We start from the raw sequence: 6,545 nt of genomic DNA on the forward strand, positions 1-6,545 counted from the left end.
AAACGGTTAACTCAAATTGACTTAAGTAGAATGGAAAGCCTTGCTTAGATTCCCAGAAAGAGGTGTGTGGTCAGGCCTCAGTGACATGGGATTTGGCTCTTTCCATGGTGTCCTCTGGGCTTCCAAGATGGCCCAGTGGGTAAAGAATCCACCTACAATGCAGGAGATGTGGGTTCTATGAATGTTCCCTGGGTTGGGAACATTCCCCTGGAGAAGGAAATGGCAACCCACTCTAATATTCTTGCCTGGAAAATCCCATGGACAGATGAGCCTGGTGGGCTACAGTCCATGGGGTCACAAAGAGTTGGACATGACTGAGAAAAATTTGGATTATACTGTCCTTTGGACTCCTCTTTTCTCTGTTTCAATCTTGTTTTCAGCTTGGCTTTCTTCATAATCGTAAGATGGGCAAGGTGCTGCTTTTTCTAGCAGAAGAGAGATAATCCATCTCCCTAACCATAGGATAAGGGTTCTCTTCAGTCTTAATATACTGCCTTACATGTACAGCCCACCCCTGGATCAGTGATGATTACCAGGAGAATTTCCAGGGCAGATTGGCTCAAGCTGGAAATCCACTCACCATTATGGAGAACAGGAGTACCAAAATTTGCTTTGACTAGTCAAGGATCACTTCTGGAGATGAAGATGGAGTTATAGAAACAAAGTGGATTCCTGAGAAAATAATTATTTTGAAAGGAAGAAGGGAGGAAAAATGATGCTAGGCTGATGATCAAAAATATGTACTCCTACTAATTCTGTCCCCTGCTTCAAAATAGCCACAGGAAATAGCAGGACTAAAAATTAAGGGATTTCAAAACATAGTTTTTTCTTAAATATGCTTATCTGAGGCATTGTGGTACTGCAGTTAAAAGCCTAGACTCGGAATCTAAACACTGGACTCCAAAGCAGGGCTCTGCCATTTAACAGATGGATCATCTTAGACAACTTAAATTTTTGGTTGTTGTTTTCTATGTAAGGTAAACACTAGTAATCATCTCTACCACAGAGCTGTGCAGATGCTGAAATTAGATGATGTTTGTAGAAATCTAGGAGCAGTGCTGAGTTCATAAGAAACCAATAAGTTGAAGCTAATGTTATCACCTCTTTGCTTCGTACAAGATACTTCTCTGACGGTTATGCTGAGATAGAGCAAGAACTTGTGTATGATTGGGAATTCCTGCCTTGAAGACATCTTTGGGAATTGGTAAAATTAATATATATTTAAAATGACTCCTTCTAAATGATCAGTTATAAATCTGGGTTTTGAAATGTAAGGAAGGCATTAAAAAGAGCTTCCCTGATATGAAAGCATAACCAGGCTATTAGTGTTTCCTCATGTAAACACTACTGAGCCCCTTCAAGGAACAGATGGGCTTAAATATGAGTGGATGAAGTGATAACATAGGTATAATCAGTGGGACGGCACACTGTGATTAGACTGGGGATGCATAGATTTAGAGAAGACCCCAAACGCCTGTCACTGCCCCAAATCATTATAGGAATCAAGGCTGCGGAAGCTGAGAACTTGCTTCATAAGGATGATTCCATTGCTTTTATGCTAAAACACATTCAGCCATTTTGTAGTTTTGCAAATCTCTCTCCTGAGAGAATGAGAAGATTTTTCAAGGCAGCTAAACCCACAGAACTACTAAAATGGAAATGAAATTAATGATATAGTTTTTTATATTCTCTCACATTCATCGATAATAAATCACATGAAGCCACAGCCTCTTTGCATTTGTCACACAATGGTCTCTTTCCTCCTAATGGCTATACTTAACATCTTTCAGTACTACAGAAGTAGATTGATTGTGTAGAGTCTGGGAAAAGGCAATATTTGCTCATAAATAGCATCAGAGAATCATGCGCACACTGCAGCTGACATGTGCCTTTAGGACAGCTGGGAAGGGGAGAAGTTTCAAGTGGGAGAAGTACAGTGCATGAGCCATCTTCCCTTATGTGTTCTAGTCCATCCGCTAGATGAAAGTGCACTGTTCTGTTGGCAACATTGTGAGGAAGGTCAGGTTGAGAGGACATCTATCTTTTTGTCTTTTCTTGCATAAATTATATGGAAAAGTGAAAGCTGATGCTTCAGGCAACTTAGGGGCTCTTGAATGACAGTGCATTAGCCCTGAAGGAAACAAATGGAAAAAAAAAAAAAACCCTCTAAAATGGTAAATATTCTTTGTGCTGATGTACTACCTTTTTAATTTAAAAACACTTTGTGTGTAAGAGTGTCCTGGGCATTTCCCAACCAGAGGGCGAGAAACACAGGATAAAAGGCTTTTTTCTCTTGTCCTTCTTAGTCTTTAGAGTCTAAACTGCTCCTTTGTGGAATCTAAGCAAAGAAAAAGAAGTTTGTATGGGACAGAAGAGTGAAGTCTTTTGAAAGTGGTAGTGTTCGCCCAAGGCTATACTACTTTAGCCCAGGGGCATGTATTCCCTGGGGTGCTGGCCTGCTGTGCCTGGTGATATAGGAAACCTCAGGATAAATTTGAATGTATTTTAGTGAAACATTTGTTCTACTTGAGGGTTGAATGAGTGAGCGAAAGTCACTCAGTTGTGTCCAACTCTTTGCAACCCCATGGACTATATAGTCCATGCAGTTCTCCAGTCCAGAATTCTCCAAGTCACCATTCCCTTCTCCAGGGGATCTTCCCGACCCAGGGATTGAACCCAGGTCTCCTGTATTGCAGGCAGATTCTTTACCAGCTGGGCTGCCAGGGGAGGGTTATTATATCAATTAAGAACACATTTTTGTTGCAAGTAACAAAAACAGTGGCTTAACCAAATAAGAGTTTAATTTACTTATATTAATATAACAAAAGTACAAGCGATTGAAAACTGGTGCTTTCAGGGACTCATATTATTCCTCTCTGTACCCTCAGCAGCCATCCTTCAGCTGTTCCTTGCATATCAGCTTTTGTTCTGCTTCTTTCCCTAGTGGCATTGCAGTATGGCTGCTGTACTTCCAGGGACCAAGGCTGCATACAGATAGGCAGTACCAGCTGCCTCTAGTTTCTTTTTAAGGGAAGAAAAAGCTTCCCAGGATCCTCTCCCTAAAGGTTCCACTTCACTCTCAGTTGCCAGAATTGGGCCAGATTTCATTCCTACTTCTAGGGCCAATTACACATCAGAAATAAGAATTGTCTTAGTTGGCCTAGACTAGTAATGATTCTATATTTGGGGTCTATCACACCACCATCCTGAAAAGAAATCCAGTTCTGTTAATGAGGAGAAAGTGCCTATTTCTTTGTTTCTCAGTTAATGAGGTTACACATAGGCAATAATTGAGGATATTTTAAAAGTTCTAAAACAAAATAAGGGTACATAATATAACAAGTGACATATTGCATTATGTTTGAAGACAATATTTGCAGAAATTACATGCTTTCAGCATGCATTTCAACTTGCTTTATTGTGTTGTATAATTGACCTTCCTCCACCACTGCCCTTGTCTGATCCACTTCCCATATAGTAATAAGGTGATCCTTGAAAGGTGTAATCTGAATATACTGCTTCATTGCTTAAACCCCACCAGTGGCATCCCAACAGTGTTGACATAAAGTCTAAAGTTCTTATTGTGACTTTGCAAACCTCTCAGAGTCTGGTCCCAGACTCCTTTCCCACCCCAGTTCTTGTCACTCCCCCCAGTTCACCTTCGAGACACCTGTTGTACTTGCTCAGTTCTTAAGCAAAGCCAAGCAGTCTTGGCATTGAACCTGGTATATGCTGCTTTTCCTCTCTGGGTCCCTCTACTCCCACTTACTGTACTTTATTTCTGCTGGCTAACTTCCAGCCATCGTTACAACTGTTGCTTCTTCTGGGATGCCTTCCTTGATGACCCCTGGTAAGATCTGATGACTCTCTCTATATATCCAGAAAACCAAAAACACTAGTTTGAAAAGATTCATGCACCTCAATGTTCATAGTAGCATTATTTACAGTTACGAGGATATTGAAGCAATATTAAGTGTCCATGAACAGCTGAATGAATAAAAATGTGGTACATACACACAATGGAATACTATTCAACCATAAAAAAGAATGAAATAATGTTATTTGCAGCAACATGAGTGGACTTGTAGGGTTTTATGCTAAGTGAAACAAGTTAGAGAAAGACAAATACTATATAATATCACTTCTCTATGAAATCTAAAAGATAAAACAAACTGAGGAATATAACAAAAAGGAAATAAGACTCACAGATATAGGAAACAAACTAGGAGTTACCAACAAGAAGCAGAAAAGGGGGGCAAGTTAGGGGTAGGATATTAAGAGGTATAGACTACTATGTAAGAAATAAATAAGCTACAAGGATATATTATACAGCATAGGAAACATAGCCAATATTTTATAGTAAGTGTAAATGGAGCATAATCTTTAAAAAAGTGTGAATTATTATGTTGTGTACCTGAAACATAGTACTGTGACCAACTATGCCTCCATTAAGAAAAAGGTTCTGGTGACCTTAGTTTTTGCTTTCTCAATACCCTCTTACTGCACGAAGAGGTTTTAAAATATATATATATATATATATATTTTTTTTTTTTTACTATGCCAAGTCTTGGCTGAGGCTTGAGGGAGATTTAGCTGTGGCATGCAGACTCTTCGTTGCAGCATGTGGAATCTAGTTCCCTGACCAGGGACTGAACCTAGGTCCCCTCCATTGGGAACAGGGGATCTTAGCCACTGGACCACCAGAGAAGTACCTAGAGGTTTTAAAAATTTCTTTTGTTTAAATCAGAATCACTCTCTGCTTTTCAGGATATAGAATTTTTTTCCATCTTATCCACTTTGTCCACCATTGGTTTCCCACTACCTATCATATTACCTATCACTCAGTAGGCGTTCCGTAAATGTCTTTTTAATTTTTTTTTATTTACTTGTTTCTGGTCACATCATGAGGCATGTAGGATCTTAGTTCCCCAACCAAGGTTCAAACCCATGCCCCCTGCAGCGGAAGCAAGGAGTCTTAATCACTGGACTGCCGGGGAAGTCCCTCCGTAACGTCTTGATATTTAGTTACTTGAAGTTTGTGTAAGAACTCTCAACTCACAAATTGACAGCTTACTAATTATACAGGGGAAGCTTTACCCCTTCCCACAAGTTTGAACAATAAAACCCAGACGTTAAGAAGGAAAGTATGGTATCACAGGCATTTGACCATTTGCCAGATACAACCCCAGTGCCCAGTTGATCAGGAAGGTTTAGCAGAAGATGAGAATTTTATCACAGCTACTCCTAAGACAACCACCTTTTTCTTCAAAAGATAAGCCTTCTATTTTGCTAATGTCTTGTTTTGTAAAGATGCCTGTCATCTCATATTTAAGGATTTGTTGTTTGTTTTGTTACCCTTCAAGTTTACAAATAAGAGCGTGGGGCCTAGAATACTCATGGAGCTTGTTTTCCTTCTCTGAGCTCTCAGCCTTTTTGGTAGGTCTTGTCCATCAGTCTCAGGCAGACAGAAACCATGTAGCAGGAAAGATCATGCCTGGGAGCCCTAAGGGCCTGGCCTTCTCATTGGTACCTCTGGATTCATGGTGCATGTTTCAGCTGGAAGACAGGCAGAGAAAGGAGTCTTCTGAGCACCCAGATTCAGCCAAAGCTGACCCTAGACACTTCCTTAAACTCTCAGCCTTTCAAGTCAGTAAATGTTTGTTTGTTTTGACTGCTTTGAGTTGAGATATTGGTTATTCACAAGTGAATAATGAATAGAGTATTTGGAACTGGGGGATAAAATGGTTGCCTGGCTAGAAATGTCATTTTAATCTCTGTGACCAGTGGTGAGAAAGAGTTATTTTCACCTAATCCACTGAATACTTTATTATCAGAAAAGAGGGGAAAGAGGCCAGGGGACAAAAACATAAAAACAAAGGTATTGAAGGGAGCCCTCTAAGTGCCTGAACGGGCGGACCTACGGAGAAAGACTGGCCAAATATGCCTTCTGATCGCCAGCTACAAGAGGCTCGAAAAAAGGCCCATAAGTGATAGGCCCATAACTCCTGCAGCAGAGGCAGTCCATATCCCGGCACACTCGGTGCCTCCAGGGTCCCCGAAAGCCAAGCAGCTGCAGCACCTTCATGCTCAGCTCTCACTGGGGCAGAGCTGCCACAGGCAAAAAAGTCTTGCATCTATGCACACAGGGTCACTTCAGTCCTGTCCAACTCTTTGCAACCTTGTAGACTGTGGCCTGCCAGGCTTCTCTGTCAGAGAGGGGATTCTTCAGGCCAGAATACTGGAGCATATTGGCCAATACTGGTTGCCATACCCTTCTAGAGCACTATATTTCCTGCTGCCCTAGCTGCCAACTCCCCTGAGTTCCTGGTGGTGCCAGAACCCCTGCAACCCAAGCAGCTGGCCCACCTCCACACCTGGCCCTCACAGGGGCAAACCCAAGCCCTCCAGGGCAGCCTCAGGAGCAAACCCCAGTGGATGACCCACATGCAGGGGTGGAAATAAAACTGTAATTGAAACCCAGGGGCAGTGTGATTGAGGAAGAAGACCCAAAACCTTCCCACCAGCTATACAAGCTGCAGATTAAA

This window comes from Bubalus bubalis, chromosome 21, assembly GCF_019923935.1.
Source record: "Bubalus bubalis isolate 160015118507 breed Murrah chromosome 21, NDDB_SH_1, whole genome shotgun sequence".
NCBI lineage: Eukaryota > Metazoa > Chordata > Mammalia > Artiodactyla > Bovidae > Bubalus > Bubalus bubalis.